This window comes from Mobula birostris, chromosome 13 (assembly GCF_030028105.1).
Source record: "Mobula birostris isolate sMobBir1 chromosome 13, sMobBir1.hap1, whole genome shotgun sequence".
In the NCBI taxonomy this organism is placed as follows: domain Eukaryota; kingdom Metazoa; phylum Chordata; class Chondrichthyes; order Myliobatiformes; family Myliobatidae; genus Mobula; species Mobula birostris.
The window spans coordinates 68,724,813-68,738,373 of NC_092382.1; the positions used below are offsets into that span (position 1 = coordinate 68,724,813).

The window sequence follows — 13,561 nt, forward strand, 5'->3', positions numbered from 1 at the left end:
AAAAGTACAACGAAGAAATAGGGAAAAAGTCTAAGAAGCTTAATGCGTACGGATAACTGAATTCTTCTCTTTATTTGTTGTTTAATCTCCCCGAGGGGAGGTGCATCATTCCCGGAGGAGATGCAATACCGGGTCGATGCGCGGAGTGGACGGAGCAAGCCCCTATTCCATCTCCCTGTTCCAAAAATCAATTTAATATATGGTCCCCACATAAGGGACGTATCAGATATTAAACTGATAAGTGATTTTTTTTCTGGAACAATATACTTCATTCAGAAATATTACAAAATAAAATTATTTGCAAAAAAAGTCATTTGTTCACTCTGAGTCCTTCGACAATAAATAAAGTTATTTACATTAAATCATGCGTTGACTCTCAAACCTTAGTCAAGAACAAAACCTTTAAGAGGGCTCTGACAGGGAGGGCCCCTCTCACCGCCAGCCAGGCGAGGTCTTGGTGCCTGTTGGTGAGGTCTGGCGATGAGGCATTTTGCCAGATGAACTGGACGGTCTGCTCAGGGAACCACCCCACTGTGTCCATCACGTCCTTCTCCCGCAGGGCTTGCAGGACACTACGTGCCGACCACTGCCTGATGGCCCTGTGGTCAAAGGCGTTCTCCTGGAAGAACTTTGCTACGTAGGACAGGTATGCCGGCAACGACCAGCTGACTGGGCGAGCGCGGGAGTGGGGCCAGACCCATCCTTCGTAGCCAGGGCAACAGGTAGAGCCTGGGCACATAGTGGTACTTGGTGCCCACATACCTGGGTTCTACACACAACCTGATGCAGCCACATACGAAGCTGGCCATCAGGGTGAGGGCGACATTGGGGACGTTCTTGCCCCCATTGTCCAGGGACTTGTGCATGACAGTCCGTCTCACCCGCTCCATCTTGGATCCCCAGACGAATCTGAAGACAGCTCGGGTGATTTCCGAGCTGTTGGAGTGGGGGACGGGCCACACCTGCGCCAAGTACAGCAGCCCTGAGATCACCTCACACCTGATGACCAGGTTCTTGCCCGTTATTGACAGGGAGCGCCCTCCCCACAGTCCCAGTTTCTGTTTCACCTTGGCAGTCCGCTCCTGCCAGTTCTTGTTGCACGCCTCAGCCCCTCCGAACCAGATCCCCAACACCTTCACGTGGTCGGACCTGATGGTGAAGGGGACGCTGGATCGGTCGGGCCAGTTGCCGAAGAGCATGGCTTCGCTCTTCGTGCGGTTGACCCTGGCCCCCGACGCTAGCTCGAACTGTTCGCAGGTGCCAATCAACCTGTGAACTGACCTCGGATCAGAGCAGAAGACGGCGACATCGTCCATGCACAGGGAGGTTTTCACTTGGGTCCCTCCACTGCCTGGCAGCATCACCCCTCTTATGCCCCATCCCTCCTGATGGCTTCCGCAAAGAGTTCTATGCAGCAGACAAACAAGACAGGGGAGAGGAGATAACCCGGCCTGACTCCAGACCTGATGGGGAAGCTGTCTGTTTCCCACCCGTTGACCTGGACTGCACTACGGATGTCTGTGTCGAGCATTCTGATCCAATTCCGGATTCCCTCCCCAAATCCCATTTTGAAGACCATGTCCGCCATGTACGTGTGCGATATCCTGTCGAAGGCTTTCTCCTGGTTCAAGCTGACCAGGCAGGCGTTCACCCCCCGTCCTGCACGTAGTCGATGGTGTCCCTCAGCAGCGCGAAGCTGTCCGAGATCTTCCGCCCGGTACAGCACAGGTTTGGTCCGGGTGGATCACCTGTCCCAGAGCAGAGTGGACCCTGCTGGCGATAGCCTTGGACAGGATCTTGTAGTCCACATTGAGGAGAGAGATGGGTCTCCAATTCCTAATGTCCTCCCTTTCCCCCTTCTGCTTGTAGATGAGGGTGATGATGCCCTTCCTCATGGACTCTGACTTGCTACCCGCCAGAAGCATAGCGTTGTACACTTCCAGCATAGTTTGGGAAAACAATTGAAATGTAGTGGGGGGGTTGGTCTGTGACTCCTATTTTCTAACCACAACCACTGATCCCAACCTCCTATTAAGGTCATGGGAAGGAAGCTGAACATTGAACCCTTCACCCTAGTGACGTCAGCAAGCTGATTGACAAGGGGTGGATGGGGCCGAACCCCAGGAGTATGTGATGGACAATGTAGAGGGAGCTTTACTCTGTCTGACCCCGGAAATGTGAGATGGGAGAGTGTGGAGGGAGCTTCACTATATATCTAATTGTGGGAGTGTGTGATGGTATTGTGTAGAGGCAGCTTCACAGTGTCTGACACCGGTAATGTGTGATGGGGCCTGTAGAAAGAGTTTCACTGTGTCTGACCCCAGGAGTGTGTGATGGCACAGTGTGCAGGGAGCTGTACTCCGTGTCTAAACCCGAGGAGTGTGTGATTGGACATTGCGGAGGGAGCTTCATTGTGTGTCTGATTTCGGGAGTGTGTGATCGGACTGTGTAGAAGCAGGAGTTCCCACCCTGGGTCCAGGGATCCCTCAGTTACTGGGAGAGGTCCATGGCAGAGAAAAGCTGGGAATCCCTGGTAAAGGGAGCTTTACTGTCTGAGTGCAGGAGTGTGATTGGAGACAACTTTACTGTCACTGAGATGTAACCCAGCAGAGGGAGGGAAGCCCCGGACACCTACTCACCCAAAATGGGACGGGGAGGCACGGATGCTGGACATCAATATTAATTACTCCATCTTCGAGAAACTGGTGAGCACCGAAATCTCTCCATCATTGATCAGGTAGCCCCGCTCACGTGCGAACATCGCGCTCCGCCCTCGCCGGGAATCCCGGCAACCGCGCGAACTTGTATATATATATATATAGTAACGAGAATACACATAAATTAAGATGTTTGCTGGCCTGGGCTAGCACCAGTGGCATCAGCAGTTGGTCTGCCACCTGTCCACAGGGGAGGGAGAGATAAGGCACACAATGAAGCAGCATTTGGAGATGTTACTGAAGGAGCCATCAGTCTGGGTATTGTCAAGATCGGCTTCCCCTTTGAACCCTGAACTGTTTGAAGTGATGGACAGGCGATTTGGAGATGTGTAATGAAGGGACGGGAGAGAGAGCTGTCTAGAGCGGCTCCCCCTTTGAACCCTGATCTGTTTGAAGTGATGGACAGGCGATACCCCAGCAGGGGGATAAAAAGGGACAGGTTCGCTAAGGCAGGACACACACGACACCCGAGGTAACGAGACCCTGGAAGCGGTGCGCCTCTCACGAGTCGGTGGGAAACTCTTGGACGGCTGATCGGGGGATCAGCCTTAAACGCACAGGGTGGAAAGGTACGATCATGGGAACCCGGTGTGTGTCCGCCCTCGCTTGGGTGCCGGGTTCACTGCAGAGGATCGACCGCATCTGGAGGAGGGGTCACAGTCGGTGACCTCAGGTGACATCACAAAGGACCCACCCGAAAGCTGCTTGTGAGCAATATCGCCGGTCTGTGAGTGGAAGCCGTGTCTGAATGATCAGTCGTTCCCGTTCTCTCTCTCTCTCTCTCTCTCCCTCCCCCCACGTTGTCCATCGCCATGGCAACGATTACTGTGAACTGAACTAAATTGAACTGGACTTTGTGTCACTTTGAAATTGGTCATTTACCCCTAGACAACAATAGAGCTTGATTGATCCTGTTATCTTAATTCTGTGCACATGTGTGTTTATCATTGCTGAACTGTTGCATTTATTATCCTTTCGATTACTGTGTTGCTTGTTTCTTTAATAAAACTTTCTTAGTTCTAGTAATCCAGACTCCAACTGAGCGATCCATTTCTGCTGGTTTGGCAACCCAGTTACGGGGTACGTAACAGTGTGAATAGTCTTTTCTAAAATTGTCATTTAAGTTCTTATTTTTATTTGTGAAGTTTCCAGATTGGAATGGGACCAAGATATTTTGCTGAAAGAAAACGCTAATAATGGGTATAACAATGGTGTATATTGCCTTTGTTATATTTGCTATGCCATGGAGATCAGCTTGGGAAATCTTATTAAGCCCTGAAGTTAATTTTGTCTTTTTTTTTTCGTTTTCACGCTATTTTCTGTTTTCTTTGCCTGTTAATATTCCGGATACCTGGAACAAAACGGTGATTCCCATCGATAGATGCTGCCTGACCTGCTGAGCTCCTCCAGCACATTGTGAGTATGGCTTAAGACTTCCAGCATCTGCAGTATCTCTTGTGTCCCATATTCTTGTATGTTTCCAAAAAGGACATGCAGGTAGGCAGAGAGGGTGCTGTGGCTCTGTTGGTAAAAAAGTTAAATCAAATCATCAGAAAGTTGACATGGTGTTGGAATGTGTTGAGTCAACGTGGATAGAACTAAGGAATAGCAAGAGTGAAAAGATCTTGATTTTTTTGGAGACCCCCAAACAGTAGTAAGTATATTGTCTGCAACTTAGAACGGGAGAAAGAAAGTGCATGCCAAAAAAGCAACGTTATAAGAGTCATGGGGATAGTCATGCAGATATATTGGGAAAATCAGGTCGGCGCAGGATCCCAAGAGGGGGTTTCCTAGGATGCCCACAAGATGGCTTTTTAGAGCAGCTCCTGGTTGAGCCCAGCTGGGGATCAGCTATTCTCAACTGGGTGATGTGCAATGAACAAGAATTAATTAGCATACTTAAGGTGAAGAACCACAGGGGCAAGTGATCCTAAAATATGGGAATTCATCCTGAAATGTGAGAAGGAGAAGCTAAAGTGAGATGTGTCAGAATAACCATAGAATAAAGAGAATTACAGAGAGAAGAATTGTCCTTTTTTTTTTAGAAAAGAACACTGGCAGGGATGATGACAGAATGGCTGGAATTTCTGGAAGCAATCCGGAAGGCACAGGATAAACCATATGTACCAAAGAGGAAGAAGTATTCTAAAGACAAAATGATACAATTGTGGCCAAAGAGAAGGCAAAGCTAACATAAGAGCCAAAAAGAAGGCATATAACAGACCAAGCAATGGTGGGAAGTTAGTTAAGGCACCCCATTTCTGTAAACCCCCCGACCTCTACAGCACTCACCATCTCTGCAAAACCCTCCACCATCCACCCGGGTGCATTCAGGCGACAGCTGACCCGAGAAAGACACTGCCCGTGGCGGATGGCAGGGCTCATAAAACACCCTCACGTTTTTTGCTTATAAACCTACCGATTTGCACGGATATCTTGACTAAACCTCCTTCCACCTTGACACCTGTAAAAAAGCTATTTCTTTTCCTCAGTTCCTTCGTCTCCGCCACATTTGTTGACAGGATGAGGTTTTCCTTTCCAGGTCATCAGAGATGTCCTCCTTCTTCAAAGAATACAGTTTCCCTTCCACCACCATTGATGCCGATCTCACACCCAATTGCTCTATTTCCTGAAAATCCGCCTTCACTCCATATTCCAGTCACCTCCACAATTTTTCTTATCTTCAATCATCAAACACATCTTTTCCTACACCCCGCCACAACTCTCTGCCTTCCTTGTCCATTCGTCTCCCCCCACTAATCTATTTCCTGGAATGTATGCTTGCAAAGCGAGGGAAGTGCTACACGTTCCTAGTTACCTCTTCCTTCAGCACCATTCATGATCACCAACAGTCTGTCCAGGTGAGGAACACTTCACCTGTGGGTCTGCCAGGTTCATCTACTGTATCCAGCACTCCCAGTGCAGCCTTCTGTACCTCAGTGGAAAACCTCCTTGTCAAGCACATTCATTCCGTCCACAATAAAACGTATTTCTCGGTGGTTAGTCCACTCTCCCTTCCCATTCCAACATGCCAGATCATTGTTGGACTGACGCGATGATAGCATTCCCAGGTTGGAGGAGCAGCACCTCATAATACATCTGTGTAGCTTCCAAGCTGACGGCATGAACATCGATATCTTTAACTTCTACCTCCACTTTTACTTCCACCCACACCCTGCCCTCTCGGTTCTGTCTCCCCTCTTACTTCCTCTCTTGCCCACTGCCGATCATTTCCCTATGATTCCTCCTTTCCATCCTTTTCTCCCATGGTCCGCTCTCGCCTCCTCTCAAATGCACATCTTGTAGGTGAGGGCATCAGGGACACTGGAGGTCTCCTCACCTTCTCAGCAATGTCCCCTTTAATTTGTAATGACCAGTGTGCACATAAATCTTGTACTATGCATTTTTTTTAACCAGTGACAACATGTGCACAGTGAATTTTATATAGAGAGACATTCATTTTAACAGCTAGCAAATCACTGTCGATAGGAACTTTGATCTCGTCTGGGTTCCATCGAGTTCATCTGCACTCTCACACATCCTATGTAGCAGGCTTGTAACCTGTAATGAAGGATTTTCTCACCAGAGCTTTTGCACATTGTCCATCTGTGGTTTTCTTGCTAAATTACACTTTAAAAAAGTCAGATTTCCAAATATCATTCCACTTCTTCCCACTTGCGAATTCTCCAGCAACTTTTGTATCACCACAATACACACAGGTAACACTAGTTTCTGTATTGGACATAAATATTTTCCCTGAATCCTCCTGGGGAATTGAGGATATACTAAAAAATCATTTTGAACTTAGGTAACCTCTGGCTAAAAGAATAATTGGGACTGAACAGGAATGTTGAACTGAAGTAAACTCTGTCATCAGCAGTTAGCTAAGACAGGCTCATTACCAGTTCTCTGCGGCTTGCAGAGAGACACACTGAGAGATGATAACATTATACATTGTACCCTCATTAGTTGATAACATTATACATTGTACCGTCGTTTGAGTAAAGGGAGGAGGGCTCACTGATAAGGACAGGAATGAACATCTGTCTGTAACTAAGTCAGAGCCTTGCAAAGGGAACAACGGATAAGGACTGGATGGTACATCCATCTGTAACTAAAACCTTGATTTAATGAACTCTCTTATCTAATTAGTTAAGTTTTGCACCAACAGACATGGTGGCTGTACCAGTTCAAATAACATCTACCAACAGTAATGTATGGGGCTTACTATGTATAAATACATGGCTGTAACCTGACTAACTCATTCCTCTTGTCAGATGGTGGCAGTGCTTACGTGCCTTCCCTTTGACAACTGGGTCTCAAACTCCTGCAGGAGAATGCACAATAAACTGTGGTGACGATAAGAAGCTGGTCTCTCAAGTTTTACTCAGATTTAACTTCAACATTTGGCGTCACAAATAGGATCCCAGTATAGGTACTGCCAAGCAGACTGTGGTGGGATATTACCTCACGAGAACAAGCAGTAAATTTGATATGGAAAAAGAACTGTGGAAAGAAGTGGAAATTGTTAAAAAGGGAATGGAAGGAAAAGGCAGATGTAAAGTGGAGCAGTATATTATTAGCAAGTTGGAGGAATAATGCATGTGAGAAAAGGATAGAGATATGTACTGCAGAAGGAACGCCAAAGGTTGGGAGACGCTAAAACCGGAGTGTGAATGGTGGATGGGCGCTGAAAACGAGAGCAGGAAAAACAACGTAAGCAAACCAAGGCTGGCCATGATAGGAGAGAAGGGCAGGAACATCAGTCTAAAGTTCGAACTGACAGGGAAACAAGGGATCCCGGACTCATGTCTGGCATACCGACCCGATTTGAGGACAGTGACCGTGATGAGGAGTGGGCACCCATCATACACCCCCACCTTACCAGGGGCCAAGTGCACCCAGTGCCCCTGAACCCCAATCCTCGGGGTACTCAGATACAGTGGCCACTCGGGTAAGACAGCGGCGACAGGGGAGGGGAGGTCCCTATACCCTGAGATCCAGAAAGGGAATACAAAGGATTATTCCAAGACAGGGAGGGAAGAATCCAATAAAACCCCAGAGTTAATGGCTCCACAAAGACAATTTCCCACCCAAATGCTGCCCAATCCACGAGCAGGAGTGATTCAGTGATTCCTGTGTTCGCACCCTGGAAGCTTTAAGAAATGATAATGATCATGAATCAGGCCCCACATAGGAAAGAAAGACCAGCACAGTTTGCTCAGTATGTCCGCAGTACTCTACAGGTGTTTAATGCGACCCCGCAAGATTTATTCGGTCTCTGCTGCATGATTCTGTCAGCTGATGAGGGGTGGAAATGGAAGGCAGAATTGAGATACCAAACCTATCAGGAGTTTCAGGCAGGAAACCATAATGAGAATGAACAGACAGACCAGATTATTCAAGCTTTGGAAAGGGCTCTCCAGCAACTCGTAAACATCACTAAAGTACAAGAATGGGAACCTCAGCCTGGGGAATCGGGACCAGACTATTGGGAGCGATTTGTGGCCTGCTAAGGCACTTTCACAGGAGACCAAGCCTTTAATGTGGGAATCCGTCCGCCCAGTTTAACGCCTTACTGCTCCAATGCTTACCAACTAAGTCAGCCAACATGATTAAAACCAATAATATGGATTGGCCTGACAATGACCGAAATCGAATGCGACGAGCTTTGACATATTATTGGGACCCGGCTTCCGAACCCGATCAACCCCGAAGGGAACTAATATTAAGGGTGATTACGTTCAGTGGGAAGCAGGATGCGAGTGGTCTTTATCTGGAGATCAGAAATGGGAACAAAAACCTACCAAGGGACAGCTGGGGACAACAACCCGTTTAGAAATTGACAAGCAAGGATGCTTCCAACCGTGAGTACCACCCCTCTGGAAGAGCACAATGTGATAGTGACGGACGGTGAGATGGTTGTGCAGGCCTCTTTTGAAGCAGCTGCCTCCGCCCAGAAGGCTGAGCTCATTGCTCTGACTCTGACTCGTGCCTGTATCCCAGCAACAGACTAATGTGCAAACGTTCACACAGACTCCCATTATGCATTTGGAATTGTACATAACTACGGGCCAACTGGCCAAAATTCTCCAAGCATTACATTCACAGTATATTACATTACATTATATTCACAGAACCTGTGCTATTATTGAAACAGAATGCTGCACCTATATCCCTGAAAAGTCTAAAATTACATCCCTCTCCAAGCACACTGCCAAGGAAACTGACAGCACCAAGAGAGTAGGGCAGGATTTACACGGGTTCACCGAAGGGTCGAAATGGTGGTCTTTGAAGGCCTGTTCGGTAATATGTGGGGCATGATATTGCATTATGGCCTAATAGTTGTACATATCATTGTTATAGTTACTGATGTACACTGCTTTTACCCACTGATAAGTCTGTGCTGTACTCAGTTGTGTTCTCTGTAAAGAATTACTATTTTGTTTATCATGTAATGATCAAATGGAGGGAGTGATAAAGTATGTAAAAGGGTTAACACTTTGTTAAGAAAGAAACTGATGATGATCAACAGATGTGCTGAGCCATGCTGAGCCATATTTCTTCCTGAGGGTCGCTAGCTGGGGTTTCAGGATGCTTATCTCCTTCTGCACTCATGCATAGAGATAGGACAGCTTCAGTCTGTTCTGTGTGTGTAAGCCATTATGACTATTTTGTAATTTGTCTTTAGGGGCTGTCATGTAGTAAATAACTTTGGCTCCAGCCTGTCTCATGTGGGGGGTATCTGGACGGATATACCTGTGGTGTAAGGGGAATTGTTAGTCAGTTAATGGATAGGGCAGGACAGTCATAGACTGTTCCTGTTTGAGTGATTAACTGAGTAAGCCCTGGGTACTTGGAATAAAGAGTTTGTACTTATACGGTCTTTGAGTGACTTTATCAGGATTCAACTTCCACAGAATTGGAGTGGTTTTAAAGGGCTGGGCTGGGCTGCTGGAAGCACATTATCAGACCTGGAATGATTGTAACAGGGTCTGACAGAGGCATAACTTCTTCTGGGCACATTCAGTCTCACTCCAACTGTTTCCTATCTTCCTTTGTACAGTTATGTAATGTCTAAAGGACCAGTGTTTGAGTAAATGAGACTCACCAAACTTTCTCCTGACTGAATCACTGGAATCTCCGAGTCAGATGGGTTCTCTCCAGTTGATGCTCTCAATCCTCGAGCTGGTTCACTTGTTGCTGTTTCCTCGTCTTCACAAGCGGTTTGCTTCCAGTTGGGGTTTTTCTTCCAATAAATCTCTCACTGCAGATCTGACTTTAACATGAAAGATAATGAAGCACATTAACAATAAAATTGAGAACCAAACATTTCTGCTTCATGTTTCTAAGAACAAAACTCGCAGAAATTTAAACATTGAAAGTAAATATAATGATCTCAGTGAGCAATCTTTTATTGTCTCTCACACGTCACAAAACGCTGTGGGATAAGAACGAGCCATCATTCTGTCATGGTAAGACATAAGATACAGGAACAGAATTAGGTGATTCGATCCATCTGGTCTGCCCCGACACTCAACCATGGTTGAGTTTTATTCCAACACCATATTCCTGCCTCCCTCCTGTAACAATGAAGTTACTCATCCTTTACTCAGATTAGCAGTCATTGCTTCCAAAGGAACTCCAGAAACAAACATCTGATCCCAGACCAGAAATACTCGCTCAACACCTCATAAACCTGGCCATCTTGATCCCCAGGTCCAATTTACCTGGGTCAAAAACTGTGATATCCCAGGACCCCACTCACAGAGTCACACAGCTGAATCTGCCACTCACCGATCCTGACAGACTCACACATCGTTCCCACATCTCACACTGGGTAGTGCAATCCGGGATTTCCCCACAACCAACGTCCAGCTGCTCGAAACTTCTGCTTCATTGCAGAAGGACGACCATCCAGCCCCATCTGCAGGAGTACTAACCAAAGTCAAAACCAAAACACCAACAGTTCCATATCCCTGGAAAGCTGATCACAGGATTATAGTCCAAGCACCAACTCTCCCAGTACTCTTTGCTGCCAATAAAATGCTGCACTGTGTCAGCCAGTCACAGTTCAATAACTAGCATCTCCACACCAATGCACAACAGAACTGGTACGTGATGACCCTCTGGCATTCCAGCTAACAAAAAACAATTCTAGAAATAACTCAGTGAGACCAAAGGTGCAAAAGAACACTTCACAATGAACAGAAGGGTTAGAAGAAAGATTGGTGATATATAACATTGAGGTGGTGGGATACAGGATGGACTGAGGTTGACCCAGGTTGTTGATATACACCATTGAAGCAGGAGTGGGGGGTGGGGGGTTCGGAGACTGGACAGAGGGTGAACAAGATGGGCAGAGATGAGCAGATGGAACCAGCTGGGAGAAGGGATCAAGGACAATCACTGATGGTCCTCCAGCAATACAGAGATACTGAATGAATAGCACATACCACTGAGTAAAATATCCTAAAATAACTAAGTTAGAACAAACGACAAGAACTTTGGCATATGCCCTTTGACCCTCACCAAATTTTTATCAACACAACACAGAAAGTTTCCCATCCAGACACTTCGCGCTTTGCATGGTAACTACTCTGCCCGTGACTGCGAGAAATGGCAGAGAAATTTGGATAAGGGGTAGGCCATTTAGAACAGAGTTGAGGAAAAACATTTTCACCCAGAGAGTGGTGGATATATGGAATGCTCTGCCCCAGAAGGCTGTGGAGGCCAAGTCTCTGGATGCTTTCAAGAAAGAGATGGATTGAGCTCTTAAAGATAGTGGAATCAAAGGTTGTGGGGATAAGGCAGGAACTGGATACTGATTGTGGATGATCAGCCATGATCACAGTAAATGGCGGTGCTGGCTCGAAAGGCTGAATGGCCTACTCCTGCACCTATTGTCTATTGGATACAGATCCGCACATCACAGAAACCATTCCCCGCACCCCCCCCCCCCCCAGACTTCCCAGACCCTTGGTAAAGCAGGCAGTGAAATCAAAGATCCCCACAACCTGGGATGTTCTCCTTTTTCATTCACCCAAATCAGGGAGAAGACACAACAGCCATAAACTCAGAGGACAAATGCGAGGAGCCTCAGGAAGCGAGGCAAGTTGGAGGAAGTTAACGGGACTCAGTGGCCAACTTCTGATTCCCCAAAACATGGAGGAAGCATCACCACCAACCACACACCACGTGATCTTGCGTCACAATGCAGAGGGCGGGGCAGAGCTGCCGTAAACAACCTTACGTGATCTGTTGGCGGGAGTTCCATTTCAATTCTTCAGAAATAGACAGCCTGGGCTCCTGGTTTGGATCGTTCAATGCAGATTCAGTGAAGTCGACACATTATTGACAAGCCCAGATAACTGGGTACTAAGTGAGTAATTGATAGATAGATATACTTTATTAATCCCGAGGGAAATTTGGTTTCGTTACAGCCGCACCAACCAAGAATAGAGCGTAAATATAGCAATACATAAAACCTAACAATCAAGCAACAAAATGCAAACTATGCCAGATGGAAAATAAGTCCAGGACCAGTCTATTTGGCTCAGGGTGTCTGACCCGCTACGGGAGGAGCTGCATGTTCGATGGCCCCAGGCAGGAACGACCTCCCGTGCCGCCAAGTGCTGTATCACGGTGGAATGTGGCCGAAGTTCAACAGTAAAAAGTCCAATATCCAGTCTGCAAACACGTTCCTCAATCGTACTATGCCCCGGATTGCACCATCCGTTGTTAGCCAAAACAGTAAACACCCAACTCCTTCACGCTTACCGCTCTCAGTGCACTTCCAGTCAACCGGAACGGTATTACCCACCGAAATCCTCGACTCCAAAAGTCTCTGTTGTCTCGACCCGGTCCTCTTTCCTCGGCTTTGTGATCCCCCTCTGCATCCTCTGTGTGTTTTCCTCCGGATTTCAGCAGGGGTGACCGCCGCTCTGTTCGCTCAGCCGTCCGGGGTTTGCTGGTCCGTGGAATACACAATGCGACTTTGCTTCTGTCCCGCGTGTCGGGATGTAACCATTTCCAGCGCTAAAGAAAACCCAAATAAAATTCTCTCTACCAGCATGTTAGAGAGGGTGCAGCTTCGACATGTTACCGTGAGAAAAAAATACAAAAATAACGTAAATTAAAAAGTAAGAAGAAGAAAGAAAAAGAATACTTCAGAGCGGCTGTACCAGGCTGCATGCGTACTAATTGGTGCTCAGTTCGGGGCTCACGGACAACATCAGATCTCCCCGCTCGGGATCGGTCTCAATACTCACCGATGGGAAAGTGATATGTTCGGCCCGCGGACAGTGATTCCGACCCAGGAGGCGAGGATCCCTCTCCAGAACCCGCCAATGAGCGGCTTCACCACTGAACAGAAAGGAAGCCCACCCGGCCACTGTGAGCATGCGCGAAGTGAGTATTATATCATCCGGAGGGCGGGGCCTCGGAAACAGTCGCGCAGATGCTGCCCATCTGCGGTTAAACGGGGGGGGGGGGGTGTAAACGGGATCATGTGACTTGTTCGGTCTACCACCCCAGACCGGGACTCCAGCTACCAACTACTCACCTTAAATCCTTAAATGTATTCGACACTTTAACCCCCGAGAAAATATATCATCTGTCAACTCTACCAGTCCTCTCGTAATCTTATAAACGTCCATCAAGTCTCACCCCAGCCTGCGCCGCTCTGGAAAAAACAACCCAAGTTTGTCCAACCTCCCGTTATAGTTTATGCTCTCTAATCCAGGCAGTATCCTGGCAAACCTCTTCCGCGCCTTCTCCAAAGCCCCGACATCCTTCCGAGAATGGGGATGACCAGAACTGTATGAAACACTACAGATGTGGTC

General features: G+C 47.3%; 1 long non-coding RNA gene and 1 pseudogene across 1 annotated transcript; both read right to left on the bottom strand.

Annotated features, from left to right (window-relative positions):
* Nucleotides 1–95: 95 nt before the first annotated feature.
* LOC140208735 (U2 spliceosomal RNA) lies at nt 96–314 on the bottom strand (annotated as a pseudogene).
* A 3,689-nt stretch (nt 315–4,003) lies between these two features.
* LOC140206935 (uncharacterized) lies at nt 4,004–13,078 on the bottom strand. The gene is made up of 3 exons (XR_011888432.1): nt 12,989–13,078; nt 9,829–9,996; nt 4,004–4,238 (listed from the first exon to the last, which is right to left on the bottom strand). It is a non-coding gene; the product is annotated as an uncharacterized lncRNA (long non-coding RNA).
* Nucleotides 13,079–13,561: the final 483 nt, after the last annotated feature.